At 39.0% G+C, this 21,528-nt stretch overlaps 1 long non-coding RNA gene across 1 annotated transcript; it reads right to left on the bottom strand.

Moving 5' to 3' along the window:
• Positions 1–78: 78 nt before the first annotated feature.
• LOC137172358 (uncharacterized) lies at positions 79–20,946 on the bottom strand. The gene is made up of 6 exons (XR_010924953.1): positions 20,179–20,946; positions 16,402–16,694; positions 3,593–3,653; positions 1,006–1,413; positions 780–855; positions 79–666 (listed from the first exon to the last, which is right to left on the bottom strand). It is a non-coding gene; the product is annotated as an uncharacterized lncRNA (long non-coding RNA).
• Between the last annotated feature and the right edge of the window lie 582 nt (positions 20,947–21,528).

Raw genomic sequence — 21,528 nt, 5'->3', positions numbered from 1 at the left:
AATTCACAAGTTACTGAATATGATATATATAATAACAAAGCAACATTCATAAAACATGTAATAATAATATTAGAAGTAGTAGTTGTTGCAGTAGTAGTAATATACACATAATTTAAGTAAATATATAATTCACAAAAATACATGTCTTAAATATTACATGACACAATAGAACATGCTGATTAATATATTTTTCCTTTCTTTTTCTTTTTTTTCTTTTACAATTGGTTTCTCCTCCACAATGCTTAAACTTCAGTTCAATGAAGACTGCATAGATCAATGCAAATACAAGACTGGATGTCATTTGATGCTTAAACTAAAGACAATAACATGGAAGTATGTTTGTGTGTGAGAGATGGGGTTCAGGGAGGATACACAGGAGACTGCTTAAGAAAACAAGTAGTTAGCCATCTTGATGACAATGGACGAGATCTTTCCTTGAGGTGCATTTGACATGAGGTACTTTTCAATGAAAGTAAGAGTGTTTTTGACCCTCTTGTAGTTCTGGATGTTGAAAACCAAATAAATAGATATCAAGGTCCACAGCCCGATTATGATGTCATCAACCTGATGGTTGAGGACGTCTGTGTAGTTCAAATGCACCACAAAACTAGCCTCCAAAAAGGGGTTTCCTGTAATTACGAGGACAGGTGTTGGGACCCCTGGTTTCTAGTGCAGAAACAAAAACAACATTCTAAATGTTATATGCATTGCTGAGAATTAACTGGAAAGTGTTCTGACCAACTGACAATAACCATGTGTCATTGTAACTATAGGCATACCTTCTTGTTGATCATGTAGAGGGCGCTGGGGTTCCCTTTGAATAAATGTGGAACATAGCCAGGATCACTTGCAGACCTTGTGTTGGAAAGATAAATAAAAAACATAAAAATGACATGCCAACAAAGACAATCCCAGATTTACATATATCAAAACACAATTACAGAGATTGGAGCCAGAAATTGTCCATGTAAATGCTTCTATTATAATTATTGATAGATATATTACCTCTGTGTGACTCCTCTGCACATCCATTCTTCTTCATACATGAGAGGGGGTCTAGTCCAGTTGTTTGCTGCTGACATACTTCTGTGACTTTCTTCGCCACTTTGCCCATTCCCATCATGATGCTGTGATCGATGTCAACATCAAGCTGATCTTGCAATTCTGTGAGGAGCTGTGAATAACACACACACACACACACACAAACAAACACACACACATTTAGAGCTGAGTGAATGAAAAGGGAATAATGTGACTTATTATTGCTGGAAAATTGGAGTGCAGGATACTCCTCAAGTGCAATTACAGATTGGAGTGTTTCTTAAGGTACTCAGCCCGCATCTTGTCCTGGTGACACTTGAGACTTTTTGCACCCCCTCCATGACTCCCAGTCTCCTCTCCAGTCTGTCCAGTCTGCCAATGCCAAAATCTCAAAGTTTATGAAGAACATCAATGGAAATGTAATGTCTAAGTTATAGAAAGATTAAGGTTTAAGGATTCATAATGGTCCATGACAGTCATAAAAAAATTGGTGAATATGAACAGCACTCAAACTTGTGATGTCATCAGGTATAAAGTCTGGAGCTGCTCCATAGACAATGAATTGGGAAATATGATAAAGATGACACTGAGAGAACCTAAGGGAATAATCTGTGAATACAGGTACATTTTCTGTTTCAGGACTGAAAACACTACCATAGAATGAAGGAATCATTTGGATTTGGATTTTTCAATTATGTCGGTCCATAAAATCAGTATCCCATTCATTCACCCTCCCAGACAGCTGACCACCACTCTTCTGTGTCCTCTCTGGAATGGGTTGGGGCTTGAATCTTTTATCATACCACCCATACGAGAAGTTGTCAATTTCATAGTTCAACTGACCAATGATAAGCATCTTCTCTCTTATCATCTCATTCAAGATGTTCTTGAGAACAGAAGGGATAACACCCTCTAGAACATCATGCATTACGTCAGGTGGGTGATGTGTGTGATTACAGCTTGGGCGTAGTTTAGACTAGAGAGACAGCATGGTTGAATCACACCATACACTGAAACATTCTCTGCATCTTCTTCCACAGCCCTGAGATGTAAAGAGCAGTTGTTCCTGTTCCTCATCACATGCTCTTCTTCCCTGAACTTAGAGTGCACTTCCTCTCTTGTTGCCATGCAAAACCAGCACATACGCCCCTGACTTAAGTTCCTCAAAATGCCTGCAAGTGCGTGAACTGACAGGTTGTCGGCTGAAATATTGCCAATAGTTCCAAAAAATTGCTTCGACTCTCCATTACATTCTAACAGCACTTCTTCTGTCTCAAGGTGCCTGACATCTTCCATGAGAGACCTGAACACATCATCAGCATCTGTATGGATGAATTTTTGTTTGACAAAGATAGACAGGTAGATGTGCTCGACTTTTGATGTGTAGCAACGGTGAAGATTTCCTAATTAGAAATACACAGCAGTAAGCTTGTGCTTTCCTCTGTTGGCTCCAAGGGGATTGACAATCTCAATTCATCAACACTGAAGTGTAGCTGGATGTTGTTGTGATTACAAAGGAGCGGGTGAGTCTTATACTGCTCCCCATCAGTATAGTCCTCCAGGATGTCCTCATTTTTCTCTGCAGGCTGAGAGTTGAGCATTGCCCAGATATCTTCATTTCTGGCCAATTTCTGCAGTAGGGCCATGAGGGGGATATAATGGAGGTAGGCTTAAGGAATTTGGCCATTCATCTCCAACTGCAGTGGTGATATGTAACCAAGCTCTTCTGTCCACTACTGCTGCAGCATCCACTCATTGCTGATCTCTTTAATGCACTGCTCAAAGATTTGAGACAGAGTTCACCAAGGTCATCATCTTCATCTATGTTGATCTGCAGGTTTTACTCTAGATGGAATTTCAATGCCTCTGAAAAATGGCTGGTGTGTTCTTGAAGAATTACTTTCAAGTATTCTACAATATCAGTGTGGACAACAGCTGAAATGCAGTGTTTTTCTCTCACTTTGAGAATAAACAGAGGTTCCTTTTAAGGTCTTTGACAAGGTGTTCTGTTCGATATTCTCTGGTGTGCACCAGGACATTATCGTTTTCGTATAGTTTTCGGGACATTTTCGTAGTATTCGATTTGTTCCAATTGGCCTCCATTTTCATTACAGACTATTAAAGATCTTTATGCTTTCTGGAAACATGTGATCTTTTTGAACTGAAGCACTTGTTCACCTGTGCACATCCATTCAGGCCACATGTACTGTAAATGAAAATGTGGCATCATTCTCGTGGTAGAGTCCAATGTAGCAAATTTGTTTAATCAAAGAAAATGTGTGCTGATTGCACGGAGGGCAACTGTAGACAACAGCCACTTTGTTTCCCACCTTGGAATCTCTCCATGTATTGGTTGAGGTTGTTGGATGCCAGCCAATGACACACTTCTTCTATTGACCACACTGACACTGTTCATTCTATAATTAAAAAAATGCAATTATTCATTTTATCATTATTTATCATTGGTTAATTGACCTATTTATAGATTCATACAATGATTGATTTGAATTCCAGGTGTTATGAACTACAGCTATCACGGCATGGAACTCACAAAAGATGGAAAAATGGATGCCTGCCTGCAGTTCCTGCTGGTCCACTGAGTGCTCAGCTAACTACATGGGAAATATTGTGCAAACAAACAACACATAAAGAAATACAATAATGTTAAAAGATGTAAGTGTAACAAAGACAATATTGCCAAAGCATCAAGTAATAATGACACTAAAAAGAAAAATGTACAATTCATAAAATCAAAAGAATAGCAGAGAACAATGGACACTTGCTCTGTGTGTGTGTTTGTGAAAGACCGGGGAAGAGTGTGTTGAAGTTGTTAGCGTGTGTGTGTGTGTGTATGTGTATCATACATGGACAGCGGAGGGTCTGGGTGGTTGTGTTGCTCCTACATTAGACCCTCCATCACACAGCTAGTATCAGTATCAGTGGTTGCAAGGAATTATTCAAAATTATCAAATAAATAAAGTCTTTACAGGATTATATTAACAAAGTTATGTATAGCAACATCTCATATATAACCAGGTTACGATCGCAAAATGTAATCATTAACTTATTTGCAAATCAAATGTACATATATTAGTCAGGTTTTAATAAACCAGATAAATTATAGGCCTACAAACCACGTTGACTGACATATACAAAAAATAAATAAATAATTAAAAATTGAACAGTTAAAAGAAGTCAATAAAGAGTTTTGTTTCTCAGGTTCCACTGGCTCTCCTCAGGTTATGACTTGAGGTGATAAATTATGCTGCAGTCATCTCACATTTGCGCATTTCCCCAAGTAAATATGGGAGTTTCTCTATGTCTGTTATGTATTCAAATTCAGGGTGTATTTTTATTATATTGGGAAAATGTTCATTTCTCAGAGCCTGGTATTTGGGGCATGAGGTGAGGAAGTATAGTTCTGACTCTACCGCTTGTCTGTTACACTGGGAGCAGAGTCTCTCTTCCTCTGGCAGCCAGCTCAGTCTATGCCCTTCTCTATAGCTACGCTGTGCTCACTGAGTCTGTATTTAGTCAAGGCTTTTCTTAATTTATGATTTTTTAATGTGGTCCGATAATTTGCTAATGTGAGGTCTCATTTTAGGGTCAGATAACATTTTAATTTACTCTGTTTTAGTTGTTTCCTTCCAATATGTGATATAGTTTCTTTTTGTTGGTTGATAATTTAGTTTGGGCTGATTGGGTTGGTGATGTGGTCTGGTCTGTGTCTGGGGCATGTTAAGCTGTCTGGACCGAGCCTCAGGACCAGCTAGCTGAGGGGACTCTTTTCCTGCTTTAGCTCTTGGCAGGTTTGGACTGTGTGATGGTGATGATGTGTGATTAACACCAACATTGTTATGTTTCTTTTGTTGACAGTTTCAGCTAAGGGCAAATACAAAGACAGGAGAGTTCATTACTTACTCCACTGTGGCATGGATCCAAAAGCTTGGGCAAAAAGATACATGCAGTAAGTGTAATAAGTGTCCAATGGAGTATAATCTGAAACTGCATATGTGTAATTTCAGTGGTGGAAACTCAAACAATGGCATGACAAGAATGTCATAACACACAGATTTTCAGTTAAATTGTGATGTGCAGATGTACTGTTTGATTTTATACATGTAATGTAGATACAGTACAACAATCTGTCAAGGAATATGTACATTTATTCACCAACTCAAATATGTAAGCTGATGGTCATTAAATTAAAATTTAATTAAAATTTAATGTCAAGGAGAACTACAGAACGTACTCAACATTGTAGTGGAGGCTACAACAGTACAGTTGTGGCCTCCATTACAATGTTGAGTACGTTCAGTAGTTCTCCTTGACATTAAAATTTAATTTAATGACATTACATTTCTTGGTACTCTTAATACCACAGTCTAGTCTGGCACATCAAGAAATACTGAAAGCTAATGGTTTTGTTTTGAATAGAATTTCTGTCTGGTAAACAGACTATCCACACTATAGCTACATGTGTTCTGTTGCATTTGCAGCAGAAAGCCTGCACAATGATCTATGAGTGGAACAAAGGAATTTGCAATCACTTCTGGTACTGCTGCAAGATGGCTGATGACTATGACGCATTTTTTGTGAGTATTTTGTAACTGCTGTAAATGTGTACTGTAAATGTCAACAATAATATTTACAGATTTTAGTACATATTGTAACTACTGTCCAAACTATGTGCTGTAACCAACATTGTTTTTAAGGTGCATTGCCTGTACAGACAAAGCAGACACTATAAGTTACTGTCATTTTTAAAAAGTGACTGCTCAATTACCATTGTTTCCGTTATAGTGATGTACGTGGCCGATGAAGCTCATTCACCATTCAAAAATGGTTCTCTGGAAATGGGTCATATCCTTTATTGTGCTTTTTGTGATATTGCCTGTGTTGTGTGTTATCCTGAATTTTGGTTACTGCAGGATATTTGGACTGAAGTCTTGCACCATGTGGTGGTAGAACACAGCCCCTTGACAGTCAACAGAGACAAGCCCTGGATGCAGAAGTACTCCGTAGCTCATCTGAAACTGGCAGAAGTTCTCCCGAATGAACACTGGCTCAAGTCTGTCCACATGTACTTGACCTTCAGGTCAGTCTGTCTGTGTGGGTGCTATTATTTTGGTATCTACTGGTATATAATAACTTTAGCTACTGACCACATGGACACTGTAGTACCATGAAAAGAAATGGGTAAAAATATTTGACCGCCTGCATTTCAGTGTTACAGTTCAACTGCAGAGCAGGAGTCTATTCACAATTATATTCTGACGTATGCTGGCAAGCACTTTGGATTCTCCCCTCGTGTATGGAGCTTGGGTCCTGCTGGCTGCCCTGGACTACAACCACCGTCTTGGCAGATTACCCAAGTGAATGGATCATTTGAGTGAGTCCAACATGAAGCCATCTTGTGCTTTAGACATGTAGTGAACATTCAGGTAGGAATTTAATAAGTCTGATCAATAATTAATAATAATTATTCATATTGTTTATCAAAACTAGAAAAATGTTTCTAAAGTTCAAATGCTTAAGCTAAATGTAACGACCCTTACCATCCAATAAGGTACTGCAAGCTTTACAACATGTCAACAAATCAAGGAAGTGGACACTGCAGACATTGAAGGCAGTGAAGAACTACAGCTACATTCCAGCACTTCAAAGAGCTGTCCTGCAGAAAAGGCTGTCGTCCAGTGCAGGTATGCCATCAGTGAGGTAAAGGAGACCTGATGAACCCAGACTTCTAGGAGTTCTGTGTGGTATTCCAGCACTACCCACGGAAGAGTTGTTGCAGACACAAGCCATCAGAGAAATAGGTGAGTCATACAACCTACTTTAGGTAAAACTGAATAAGTGAAATGTGTAGTGGAATATTGCTGTTGGAATATTACTTGAAACTGGGAAAAATGACCTTTGACATGGAAAAGTGCAATGGAATTGTAATTCAAGTCGGAATTCCAAGTCGGAAACTCAGGCAAGATCTATTTAGCCCAGGTTCGCTGACAGAAACACACCTGACGTCACAGCAATATGGCAGCGCAGACAGTGAACCGTAAAGCAGAATTACCTTTTCATCAATTTTTACTTTATGTTGTGTTTGTGTTGTGAAACGTGCTGTAACAACTTTGTAGTTGCCATTTCCATTCAGTTGGTTTGTGTCTCTTTTAAAGTGTGCTAATCTGAAGGTCCTCAGTAGATGCTTGTGAAGTTCAGAGACTTGCCATACAAATATCATTGCTGTGGGCGTCCATGTTTTCCCGAGCAGATACGCTGGATAAACTTATTGCCAATGATAAATGACATTATTGAATAATTAGGTTTTACAAAATAAAAAAGATAATTAAAAAACATGTACAACAATTTATTTAAGTCAAAGTAATTTGCTTTGCTGTCTATTTGGTTTGACAGACCTCTCCATTCATACCTTGTGTATGCTTGTCCAACAGAAGTCATTTGTCAGTGACCCTTGGCTTATTACATAACTCTTGTCAATCACAGCTGTGTGTCCCAGACTGACACATTAACTCTTAATCCCTCTCACTTGATCTGCTTTTCTCTTTTCACCAAAACACTTATCAGGAACCTGTCCTGCCAGGATAGATCCCAGGCCATTTTTGCTCTGTGCTGCACGCCTGATATGCAGCAGCGCTTCATTAACCCAGGAGATTTCAGACCTGATACTAACTTTCAGCCTCTCAGACGGATGAGTCACAGAGCCAGTGCTGGACACAGTGTCAGCCTAGTTATGTAGTGTCAAAATTAAGATCAACTGATGTGGGTTTTTGAGGTCAGATAAGAGTCTTCACATTTCATCATTTTCAAGCTATCAGCTGAGAAGACTTCAGTGTTTCCCCAGGCGCTTTTCTTCTTGTTAGAGTTGAGAATAGCTTCAGAATCCAGATGGCTTTGTGAGATGGTCACACTGTGAGAAACATTTCTCTCAGTATTATTAAATGCTCAAACTAATCACAACAAGTATTGAGGCACAGACATAATTTGTTGCTGCTGGAAAGCAATGTTACATAGCCTAGAACATAACAGCAGTTATTTGTTCAATGGTTGATATCTAAGACGGATATTTACTGAGAATTTGTGGCTCTTTTTTGGGCACTAAACAGTCAAATTGATGACCCTCACTTTGCACATCCCAGCAGTTCCTAGAGAGCATCCCATGTCGTTTCTCTTTAGCTGAGACACACTATGTTTGTGGACAAGTGTGCCAGTTCTGCCTACCTAATTTTCATATGTAATTTAATCACAATGGCTGGGCTTCTTTACATCTATAGTTTTAGTAAATACCACTGTAAACTGAAAAATTGCAGTGATTCAAAATATTTTACCATGAATGGCCATGCTTGCAATTATTTTTTTTAATGCCGTTATCTCAAGATCACAGGTTAATTAATATGTTATCTTGAGATAACAGAGCTCGTCTTCTTGTGTTAACAGGCCACAAAAGGCCATTTTCTCGAGAAAACGAGATAATGGAATTATGGAGAACTTGAAAATGAGTGTCTGGTTCATTTGATCACATCTGATTTCAGCCTTCAAGATCACTTTCATGTCAGGGGAGGATAACTGGACAGCAAGTCAAAGCATATGTGTAGTTTTGTTTGCTGCAGTTACATCATTAGAGCAGACAATCTTGTTTTATAGTAACTTAGCCAAAGATGAGAGCTTCACATAGCCTACAGACACCTGTTGACTGTGACCCCGGACTTTTATCAACAAATTTATGGCGTAGCTAATTTAGCGGGACGTCACGTGTAATCTGAAAATGGATCACACCCACACCCACTGAAGAGGTGAAAGATTAAGATTGATGATGTAAGTTATGACACCAAATCATTTCAGTACATTAACTTCTGCCAACATGTTAGCTAGCTGACCCTGAAACAGGAGGCTTTGGAAATCTTTAGTTTTATAGTTAGTTGTTTTCTGTCAAAGCGTCCTCCTTCTCCCAACTTGTTGTCATTACAACATGGGCCTGTGCACAAGCTGCGGAGAAGTAGATTGATATGTAACCTAACAGGCAAAAATGAGTGGAATTTACTGACTGGCAGCAACTAACATTAGTTTGCTAATGTGTTTTCCACACAGTGTATATGTTTGGACAAGTTCTGGTTTGGTAACAGTAGTCTTGCCCTTGCAACAGCTCAGCCTCCTCTTAAATGCCACAGCTGTCGGTCTGCCGTTCACTCTCAGGGCAGCCTCTTTTTGTGTTTCATATTTGTGTTGTATTGGTGTTCACCAAGAAACACTGATGCTACCATTTGGTTTAAATTCATAACAAAATATATCAGATTCTTTTCACGAACTTTTTCCTGGCTGCTGGCTCATTTTGGTCAGTATGTCCCAGCTGGTGCAAGCAGGGTAACAGGAATACAGGGGGAGGACCCAAACGCAGACGTCTTACAGGATGGTGAGGCAGGCAAGGGTCAAAACCAGAGAAGACAGTCCAAAAAGGCAAACAAATCCGACAAGGAACAGGCAAGAATCAGAAGTCCAATAGAAGGCAAGGTCCAAACAGACTGGTAACAGGTCTCAGGTACAACAGAAAGCAAACACAGATACAGAGGCTAGAGAGCAAGATACAAAGCACATGACAACTAAACAACGTGGCAAAGAACAAAAGAAATGGGTCGATACAAGTAGTGAGTGTATGATGAGAGAATGAGTTGCAGGTGAGGAGTGGGCGGAGTAGGCCAGGTAACTGCACGACTGATGAAAAGTGGGAATAGGTGTGCAGATGGGGAAAGGAGGGAAAGTCCGAGGGCATCTGGTGGACAGTTTGAGGATGGCAGGTCTGTGGAGTCAGAGAAAAGTGCATAGCCTGGGAGAAGTGAGCAGGAGCTGGTGACAGAGGGTACATCCATAGGGTGCATCCCAAGTCTCTTAAATTGCATCCACGTTTCCCTCACTTGTGTCTTTTCCTTGCGTCTTAGTTCTTCCCACTATGGATACATGGAGAGACACAAGGAAACCAAGCGAGGAGAGAGGAAACAAGGAAATTTGTTTTAAGAGACATGAGACATCCTCTCCTCTGAAGCATCATGTGAAGCAACGTCCGTTTCTGATGACGGCAACAGCTGATCACAGCTGGATCAGCTGTCAGTCAGCTTTAACAGCTGTAGAAACTTCTGATGGAGTTTGTGTCTGTACACATGTGCACTGTGCTGATACTAATAAAGGTGCAGTTATCACCGCTAGAGCAGCTGTTTCCTTTCTGCAGCCTGTTACCTGTTTAACAAACACGTAAATAAAAACCTGCATTCTGCATTTATACTGTGCCCTGCTCAGAGGCACATGAACCATTTCTACTCGCAGAATGCATTTATACTATTTATTGATTATTTGCATCTGTATTTTTTGATAATCCTGATAGTGAATTCATCATTCAATAATCCAGAATATGATCATTTCTCCTGAACACTGGAAAATATGTATTTGGCTAAATGTTTCAGGGCAAATGGAAATTATGTAACTCATATCAAACCCGACGCTCAGGAATTTTCAGCCTCACATATGACTGAATGGAAATGACGATAAATGATGTAAAATATAAATGTGTTTAACTGTTATTATGGATAAAATTAAAGTCAGGAAGAGTCTGTCTGTCAGCAAGAAACAGTTTAATGGAGGAAATAACATCATGAAAAAAAATCTTTCTAATAAATGAAGAAAGTTGTTTATGGTCCTTTTGTTGATCAGACCGACAATTAACAGATTTTTAACTACATGATGAATCAGAAAACAAATAAAGCATAAAACTTGGGAGTGATACACTTAAATTTAATCTGTAATCTGTCTCCACTTCGCTATGAAACTGCAGTGATGTTGTGATGTATCAGATCAGTCTGATCAGCTGCAGCATCCAATCAATAACTGATATCCAATAAGGGGGCGTGTCGGCCGGTAAAAGACTTTGGTGAAGGCTGCTCTTGTGTTTCCTCACTCCTCGCTCCTCAGAGATCCCTCCTCGCTCCTCGGAGCAGAATAAGAGACTTGGGACACCTGTCAAAATGGCGCATCAGGAACAACTTCCGGTTCAGGCGAGGAGCAAGGAGCGAGAAGACATAAATTAAAAGACTTGAGATGTACCCCTAGTCTCTTATTTGATATTTCCTAGCTCCTCCATCCTCGCTTGACCCGGAAGTTGTCCTGATCCGCCACTTTGAAGGCCATCCCAAGTCTCTTATTTCTGCTCTGAGGATTGAGGAGCGAGGAGCGATCTCTGAGGAGCTATGAGCGAGGATACACAAGAGCAGGCTTCACGGAAGTCTTTTACCGGCCAACACGCCTCCTTATTGGATATCAGTTATTGATTGGACGCTGCAGCTGATCAGACTGATCTGATACATCACAACATCACTGCAGTTTCATACCAGAGTGAAGTCAGATAACAGATTAAACTCAAGTTTATCACTCCCAAGCTTCATATTTTATTTGTTTTCTGATTCATCAACTAGTTAAAACTCTGTTAATTCAGTCAGTCTGATCAACAAAAGAACCATAAACAACTTCAACTTCATTTATTAGAAAGATTTTTCTTTTCATGATCTGTTATTTCCCCCGTTAACTGTTATTATGGATAAAATTAAAGTCAAGAAGAGTCTGTCTGACAGCAAGAAACACAGAAACACATTTATATTTTACATCATTTATCATCATTTCCATTCAGTCACATGAGGCTGAAAATTCCTGAGCTTTGGGTTTGATTTGTGTTACATAATTTCCATTTTCCCTGAAAAATTTAGCCTAATAAATAATTTTAAAAGACACTCTGATCATATTCTGAGTTATTAAATAATGAATTCACAATCAGAATATCAATATATACAAGACTCAAACAATTAATAAATGATATAAACACATTCTGCCAGTAGAAATGTTCCTGTGCCTCTGAGCAGGACACAGCACACAGTATAAATACTGAATGCAGGTTTTTATTCATGTGCAGGTGTTTGTTGAACAGGTAAGACGCTGCAGAGAGAAAACAGCTGCTCTGGAAGTGATAACTGTGCACCTTTATCAGTATTATCACGGTGCACGTGTGCAGACACAAACTCCATCAAAAGACGCTACAGCTGTTAAAGCCGACTGACAGCTGATCCAGCTGTGATCAGCTGCTGCCATCATCAGAAACAGACGTTGCTTCACGTGATGCTTCAGAGGAAAGGACGTCTCATTTCTCTAAAAACACATTTCCTCGTTTCTTCTTCTCACTTGGTTTCCTTGTGTCTCTCCATGTATCCACAGTGGGAAGAACTAAGACGCAAGGAAAAGACGCAAGTGAGGGAAATGTGGATGCAATTTAAGACACTTGGGATGCACCCTGAGACAGAACAATGCAGAGGACTGGGGATGAGAGAGCATGGCTGCAGAGAGGGATGAGGAGAAGATTGTGACACAGTATGAAAATGAATACTAACTGGCACATTGCATATCATTCCTCCATGCACTGTCCATTATGTTGAACCAATGCTACAATAGTGCACTCATAATAGTTATCACAAAATTGCTGTCACAAAAGAGCACTCAAGGAAGAAGTTTCAAGAGATATGCACTCAGCGGTGGCACATCTCACTAACTACACTGTGCTATAGCCTGATCAACAAGGACCAGTTTCTCTCAGCCTTGAGAGAAAGGGGTGTTCCTGAGGAGAACTACACTGCACACACAAGACATAAAGCTAATAGCTTTTAGGCTAATGGTAATAGGAAAGGTAGGACATACCCTTGCTGTTAAAAAACATAACAAACAAACAAAAAAAAAAACTCCAGCTTAGACCAGGTTGAGAGGTTTTATGATCTTAGTTGGTTTCAAGCTGGTTGAACTGGTGGGCCAACTGGTGTCCAGCTTAAACCAGCTAATAATAGTCATTCTGAAGGTTTGATGATGACCATCTTAAGGCAGGAAATTTGTCACCCTTGGGGTGGCTTTGTGTAGATGACAAATTAAACACAGCTGGTTGAAAGCTAGAGCATAGTCATGCACAATTAAGGCTTCTGGAGAAAATTAACTTATTTCCATGTCCAATTAATGTTGTTATTCATAACCTCGACACATTTTCTCAGGTAAATATTGCAATGTTTTAATGAATATGGTGAAAATATAAGCATGTATGAGACTGAATAAATAAAACAATTCAGGAAAATTGTCTAGACGTGGCAGATGTTGTGAATGAGTAATAACGTGTTGTTACACCGGTAGGAACCCTTTTGGAACTCTCTTTTCTGAGAGTGTAGTGACCAATGACATTATGATCATTATCATTAATGACATTATATTTGCCTTTGTGTTTTAGGTTGATCAAGATGTTGTAAGGCTCCTTGGAGAAGAGAAACTCTCAATTTATATTCCTTGACATGGAGACTGCACCTTTGCCAAGAACTGGAGGGACTTATCCTCAAATGAAATGGAGGATACAGAGCAAAGAAAAAACAAGTTAATAAATCGCCTAAGACAGAAGATGAAACTTCCATTCACAGCCTCAGCCACAGCAACCAGCAACAGCCACTCTAAAATTGAACTTGGCTGGATGAACTACCAAGACTATGTACAAACAATAAGACGGCCTTTAGAAGGTGGAACAAAAGAGATAATTGTAAGGTAAAATGACATGGTAGCTTGAAAAACAACTTTTTTCCCCCCACAGGAGATCAAAGAAAGGCAAATTATAGGACTTTGAGTTCATGCTTTGTGTCCTGGGTTCTGAGGATCCCCTTGAGGCCAATGTCACAATTGGAACTTTGTACGCGCAAACTAATCACAAGATCAAGAGATTGTAGTGATTTTGAGCTTAATGATGCAACAGATAAGCTCCTTTCACCTGACATATTCAACACACCTGAGTCAGCTACATATGCATCCTCATCCTGCCTACATTCACCCAGCTCATCACTGGTCTCCTCCAGTCCTGTCAAAAGATCTTAGTGCAGCACTAGGTCTTTCACTTGGAGCAGCCCCACGACTACCTCAACACTCCAAGCTATTCTTGCTTCTCAAACATCAAGACAGCCTCAATCAATAAATCTGTCCTTTGATGATGAAGTTGTCATATTTGGATATGACAAACATTCCTTTTTGATGATCTTGCTGACACACTGATTTACTCATCTCTACAAGTCAATGCTGATCCGCCAACAACGGTTGTGGTGACTACAGTGAATCCAGATTCACCCAAGCCAGTGACCAGTAACAGCCAACTATCAGGCAGGGCAAACACAGAATTTGAAAATCAAACAGAGGCAGCAGTGGTAGCTGAGATGGAAGAACATCTTATTCCCATAATGGATTCTGACCATATTCCACCAGCACAATGGCAAGTGATTTCTTTGGAAATCCAGAGAATATAGTTGAGAAGCAAATCATTGTGATCCACCAAGTACACTGTGTTAATGACATGCTTGAAGCATTTACAGACAAGAACATACTGGATGCTAATATTTCATTCAAATTTCTGGAATATGTTTTATGCAACGAAGACCTGTGGAACAACCTACAAGATCCCCAGTTTGCACCACACATTCCAAGAGAGAAAGTGGCTCATATCTTGGCCTTTGGATGGCAGCAATTTCAGTACTTCCCAGTCCAACTTGCCCCTCCATTCCTCACAGAGGCTCTATCACTCTGCTGTTCAGACAGCAGTCTAATGGAGGCTTTCTTCAACTACATCAGCGCAACTGAGAAGGATGTGCTTACCGAGGCAGTTAACAACTTCAAAGGGGCTGATATAGAAGAACTCGTCAGCATACTCAGCAGTCACAACTGCACTGTGCTCCCAACTGAAGAAAATCTGTCAAAACTGGTGGAGGAAATAGCCCACAAAGAGATGGTGCAAGAACCAGCATTTATTTATTTATTTTAAGTGTTGGAAGCCAATTCTTAGGTCTATTGGGGAATCCATGAGTGGCAACGGACTGAACGAGATTCTGGATGATCTGAAACCCAAGGCAAGAAACATTACCAAAATGCATTCACTTCCCAGGATCTATGTCAAATGTCAGACAATTACCTCCAATCAACTCTTGAGATTTGTAAGAGAAAGAGATGAGAAGGAGCTTGGCCTGCTCCTCAGGTACTGTACAGGGTCTAACTTGTTCTTATCTAACACCATTAAAATCACATTCACAGACCTCTCTGAGTTCACAAGACAGCCTTTGGCTCACACCTCTACTTATTCTTTGGAACTGGCGTGTAACTAAAACAGCTATGTAGAATTTAGATCAGAATTTGAGGAGTGGAGTGTGGGTGATGGATATGTCCTAAAATGGATTTGTTTGCTTGAACAGCAAATGAAAAATCATCTTATTTTATTCTGTTATCCAGTTTGTGTAATCCAGTGGATGATGTTAAATATTTGAGGACACATGCACCATAGTGGGAGATGATCTTTTGTCAATGTTTTGAAATTCAAATTAACAACTTAAGGTACTGTGTAAAAAAGTCACACACAAAAAGTCACATTTTGTTCTTACAAGAGATAGAAGTGAAACACTCTGTATTCTTGGCAAACTTGTGCGTAAAAACTGGCTAACTATTTGTGTGTGGTTGCTGTTTTCATTGTTTAAATTCTAGTATTAGGAATTTCTAATCTTCAAGATCTTCAAGTTAAGGCTGATTTAAGGTAGGTCACTACACTTGATAAGTGTCACTTGACAATTTGCTTTCATGTCGCACACCTGGAGAATCTTGTTATGTTGCAGACAGTCATATTTTGTTGCGCAATGTGATTGGGTAGCGTTACTAACATCGCCATGGGGATTGTAGTTATCAGTGAACTTCCTTATTGATATTTTGGTTTATAACTTTAGATAACTTGTAACATCCTTTTTTAATTATTTTAATTAGTTTAGCTAGCTTGCCGAAGCATATATTGAAAATGTTGTGCGACTCTGTATGTTCTGTCGAAACATGCAACTTATAAAAAGTGTTGAGCAACCTTCGATAAATCAGCCTTTAACGTTGCCTGGAGTTCAAAGAGCTCTAGATAACATTTTTTCTTACCACACTTGAAATATATGTATATATACATTTAATTTTTTATGCCAATTTTGAAAAAAATGTATTTGTTTTGCTTAATTTGATTTAGATCACTGAATGATTTCTTTGGCTTTTGAGTTTGTAATGTTTGAAACAGAAAACAAATGAGTTTTCAACAATTAAAGGATTTAATTGCAACAATTAAAGGATTTAAGTGCAACAATTAAAGAATTTAAGTGCACATTACACTGAAATCATATATTATCTAAATAAACACTATTTCAACACAGCTTCAACTGATGCAAAGGCCTAGGATATTTGACATGGACATTGCGGTTCTGTTTATGAATCTATATGCTACATAGGACATACCTGATCAGGGTGTGGCAGGAGTGCTCTTATTGAAGGTCTGAGGTCTCTGTTAAATCTTATGGCCACCAGAGCGTTATGACACTGTGCTATATTGTTTTCCTCCATCACCAGCATACAAAACTCATAGAGGTCAAGGTCGCAGGGAATGGCTGTTTTCCACTGACAGACGTTCTCTTGCAGAATGATGTCCACTCTGTCACACCCTACTGAATGATAATCTTGTGCAAGATAGAGCTCAGGCACACTGTACATCAGAAATGGTTTTCCATGATACAAATCATGCCCGTTTCCACCTGTTGAATGCAATGGTTGTCCCATGAGCAAACATGAACATTTCAATGTAGCATTTCAAAACTTATAATAACTTTGAAAATGAGTGTTACTTTACGTGGGCATTTGATCAAAGCTACTGAGTCCCCAAAGGGTCACCATGGGGTTTTTAATACTTTTACCTTCCCCTTATTAATTCCATTTTTTTCTTGTTAATGCAACATGTCATGCTAAATATCATTATTTCTATCATAAATTGCCTGTATAAGGACTACATGCAAAACCAGTACAGAGTATGTCTAAAGAAATTATTACATACATATACCAATAAAGGCAAGCCCAATAACAACTGTTGCAAGCAATCATTTCAACAGCTGAATGATCACAGGGCACCAGGTGAGGTGATGTGAAGATATAAGGAATAGCACATTGAGACGATGTATTGCAATGTGTAGGCTATTAGAAATTATGATTGTTTTGTTGTTGTGTTGTTTTCAGAAACAGAAAGTAAAGGAATGAAAACAGAATAGTGACTTAATTTTCATTTCAAAATCCACCAAAGGAAAGGCATTTTTCATTTTCCTGGTCAGAAATGGCAGATACAACATTTATAAAGGAATAGTAATGTATTAACTGTAGCACTCAGGAATATGAAGGTCTACTTGTTCCCACAGGAGGGAGGATTAGTAAAATGGTCTTTGAATATATTTTCTATCAGCAATTAATTGTACTGTTATTACTGAAATAAACACCGTCTCTCTCTTTGCTGCTCTCTACGCCTCTCTAGTGCTGAAGGAAGCACAGCAGTTGCTACTTCCCCCCAAAAGGACATTTTTCACATGTTATTCTTATTATTCATATTCTTAATAATAATAATAATAATGATGCATAAAAGCTAAATCATGTGGGGGAGACCAGGGACAGTTGTAACACTTTTTGTGATTTTCCCGATAAATCAAGAACTATTTACACTGAAATAGTCCATTCCATCCACTCCACTGTTACAACTGTCCCAGTGTACAGGGACAGTTGTAACATGTCTAAAATATGCATAATTAATCAATCAAATACTCAAAATGAAAAAGATTATTTATCATTCACGTTACTGTGGCTATTCATTAATTTTTTAAATAATTTATACATTTTTTCACAGTACATGACAAAAAAGATTGGAAGCCATCAAATTTTAATGCAAGAAAGTTATTTAATTAGTAGAATGCACATCCTCAAAAAAGTTAATTCATGAAATCAAAATGGATTCGTTTGAGGACAACATTCCCAACAACAGAGAGGGGCAGCACTTGGGAGTCCACATTGATGGAATCACTCCCAGTCACAGTTATGGCAAGTGCAAAAGTCACTTCCATCTGTGCAGTCCTTGTGTGCCCAGGCTTTACAGGACCAGCACTGGAGCCAGACCTCCCTTGACCTAGAGTAGCTCTCCAGGCACACAATGCAGTATTCATCTTAATCAGATTTGTTTCCACTGACTATTAGCATGCAACTGATTATCATTGACTTAGCATGTAATTTAATAACATTTTACATTTAATCTATCTTTCTATCTATCTATCTATCTAATGTAGGCCTTTCGGTTTGTAAAATATAAATAAAACTTGGTTCAGGGATGGTTGTAACAAGGCGTTACAACCGTCTCATTATCACCAGCCATGTTTTCACTTTATGTGAACTAGCTTGACTGCTAGTTTGACACATTAGCCACTTCTGTTTTTAGCTTACAAATCAGTGATTCTAATGATACTTGTTCGGATTCCTTGACATTTGATCTCAGGACAGTATCCAAAAAATTCATCTGATGGAAAAGTTCAATTTTTACCTAAAAAAACAACAACAAAAAAAACCCAAAACACTTTTACTGGTAACTTTCTCTGGGAGTTTCAAATGTGGCTCCTTTTTTGTAAGCAAGAAGACAATCTAACTGAGCATGTGCAAAGTGAGTGATATCACTATAGCTTGTTTCTGATTGGAGGAATTCTAGGTGTTACAGCTGTCCCATGTTACAACTCTCCCTGGTCTCCCCTGCTTTATAAATGTTGTATCTCCTGTTTATGATCACCAAAACGAAAAATACCTTCTATTTATGTTTTTCTTTTTTTTTCCAAGGTGCCCCCCAACAGGGCAAATTGGCCTGGTGCATCGGGGCAATCGCCGATGCCATATAAGGATAATCCGGCCCAAGACTCCAAGTAGTCATTAAAGTTGGATGTGAAGGGAAAGGAAAACAAGCTGCTGCGTGTGAACAGTCTAATCAGCACCACAGGGGCTTGGACAGCGCCACTTCAGGCTAACCAGGGTTGAAGGCCCCATGGAACAGGAGTCAGAGCGTCTTTAGCTTCTGTACTGTAATGTATTACCCAGTGAAACAGAATATTTGAGCAGTGTACAGTTACAAGAGGGATTTAAATCAAATCCTTTGCATTTGATTGGACCGCTAAAAAGTGGACGGGGCTTAGCGTGATACAGAGCTGCAGAGAGAAACTGTTGGCTCCAAACACACCCAAATCTGTTGTTAGATCAGGAGGACAAGGAAGGGATGTATGAATTAGACCTCAGCCACATTGTTTTGGAAATGAAAACAAAGTTTTTACAGGTTACAGTGTCAAACATGTAAGGATAAGAAATGATACGAAAGACACGGACATCCCAATAGCCAGTAAGATGGGTGCTGGATCCAAAAATACTTTGTAGAATTGAACAGAGAGATCCGCGCACCAAATAGCTCCAAAGGACTTCTATTTATTGTTGTGACGTTTTGAGCACAAGGCTCTTTCTCAGACGGAGGAAGAAACATGTAGGTTAACTCAGAATACAGTTAGCCCTAGGTAAAAAAATATTAATTATTAATTATAATGAAAACACAATTTTTATGTGGTTGGATTAGTTATGCTGAACAGAATAGCCCTATTCCACAAAGACTGAATCTCTATTATATTGAAGTGGACGAGACTGCACAGGTGCCGGCTTTACAATACACATCATCACGCCATCGAGGAACAACAGTGGCAGGCCCAACATAATCTATGCAGCCTACTGCTGCAGCTCTAGTTTATATGATTGTAGGAGAATGCAAACCTTTTGTGCTTAAAAAGGTTTTTCCATGATCATGTAGGGGCTCAGAAATAGGTTATAAAAGGAAAGTCAAACATTTAATTAGTTTGGGGATCCTGTAATCATTTGCAGCATTTAAATTGATAAGAGAGGTAGGCCTACTGTCTGTTAATCAGGATTTCTTATAATTACTATTACTTTCTGTATGAGAGATTTTACGGTTAGAAATAATCCAATATATAGTTTATACCAGTCACATATATTATTAAAACAACACAAAACACTAGCCCTGAGACATGGTAAGATAGGTTGGAAAATAAAAACCTGAAGATGTGGAGGACTTACTCAATAATTTTAAGAAAGCAGAATTGAATGAGACCCTTGTCTATAAAATCCCCACCGTAGTCCCCAGTTGCCTGGAACTCCTGGAACACATACCTTCAGTAGTCCATGTTCTGACTCCTGTAGATCCCCACCAGATCCTTTGGTTTGTTGTACTTTCTTAACACGTAACACACAAGATCCATGGACAGCATCAGTGTCATCCTCTCAGAGGAAGTGTTGCAGCCTGATCTAAGTATCTTTGGACATCCCCCAAGTTCAGTGACTGTGCTTATGAAGTAGGCTGTGGTGACTTTGGGGGATACTATTTGAAGAGTTTGCTTGCATCCAGATTATATGACGTGAAAACCTATCTATGCACCCATTTACTCCAATCCAAAAGTGGTGGGCTTATCATAAAAGTCCATATGCCACATATAATTGGGCCCTGGGACACTATAAGATCTTCTCCGAAGTCTTGCGCCTCTTTGTTGCTGTATGCCCTCTGGGTCATGATATGATTGAACCTCGTAAATCAAGTCTTGAGTAAGACGCAAGCCAACTAATCTGCACCTCTCGTGCATCATCAGACCTGGTCCTTTATCTGGTTACGAATGAAGTTAACAGTCTCAGAAGGATCACTGAAGTGCACTCGCCTGTGAGGTTGCAGCCATGAAAGTCTTCTCCTTAAATGATGAGGACTGATTTGAATGTTATCTCTAACAGAGAGACACAGTGCAATTACTGCCTGTGTAAGACCTTGATTGAAGTACAGTCTGATGCGTTGATCAATAATGGTTACTCCTTGATCTGACATTTTTCAGCGTAAATCAATTGTTACAGCTGTCAAGACACTATCTATGCACGCTGGCATGGCACTCCTGATCTCTGATGAACATAAGTAATAAGAGGAAACAACCTTTTGTTTTCTCGTGATAACGGTATTTCGTTATCTTGAGATAACGAAGCTTGTTTCTCGAGAAAAACCACATAAATCAACCCGTTGTCACAAGAAAACAAGCTTGGTTATCTTGCGATAACAAGATAATTAACTTGTGATCTTGAAATAATAGCATTAAAAAAGTAATTGCAAGCACAGCCATTCTCAGATTCCTTAATATTGTGGTGCTGACAGCAATTTATACTTGTTAAATAAATATCTCCCAAAAATTGTATATTCTGATCAACCAGTACAACCAATGAAGATGCTACTGTGTCTTTGCCAGTCTGTACATCATCTCCAATCATTTCAGAGGCTCATAATCATGTCATGTCTATTTTTGTCATTATATAGAGTCAAGACAAAAAATCTACAACTAAAATGTACATATAGAGAAGGTAGAGGTATCAGAAACAACAACTTATCTCTGGAACATAGAGAAGATCATGATGAAATTATGTTCAGAAAAACCTTCCAGTAACAGCAAAATGGACTGTTGTCTTAAAATCTGGAAACATCAGTCATTT

The sequence above is a fragment of the Thunnus thynnus genome, chromosome 20, assembly GCF_963924715.1.
Source record: "Thunnus thynnus chromosome 20, fThuThy2.1, whole genome shotgun sequence".
NCBI classification, from domain to species: Eukaryota; Metazoa; Chordata; class Actinopteri; order Scombriformes; family Scombridae; genus Thunnus; species Thunnus thynnus.
Note: the sequence above shows the minus strand (reverse complement) of the source record. Positions and strands in the feature narration are given on the sequence as shown.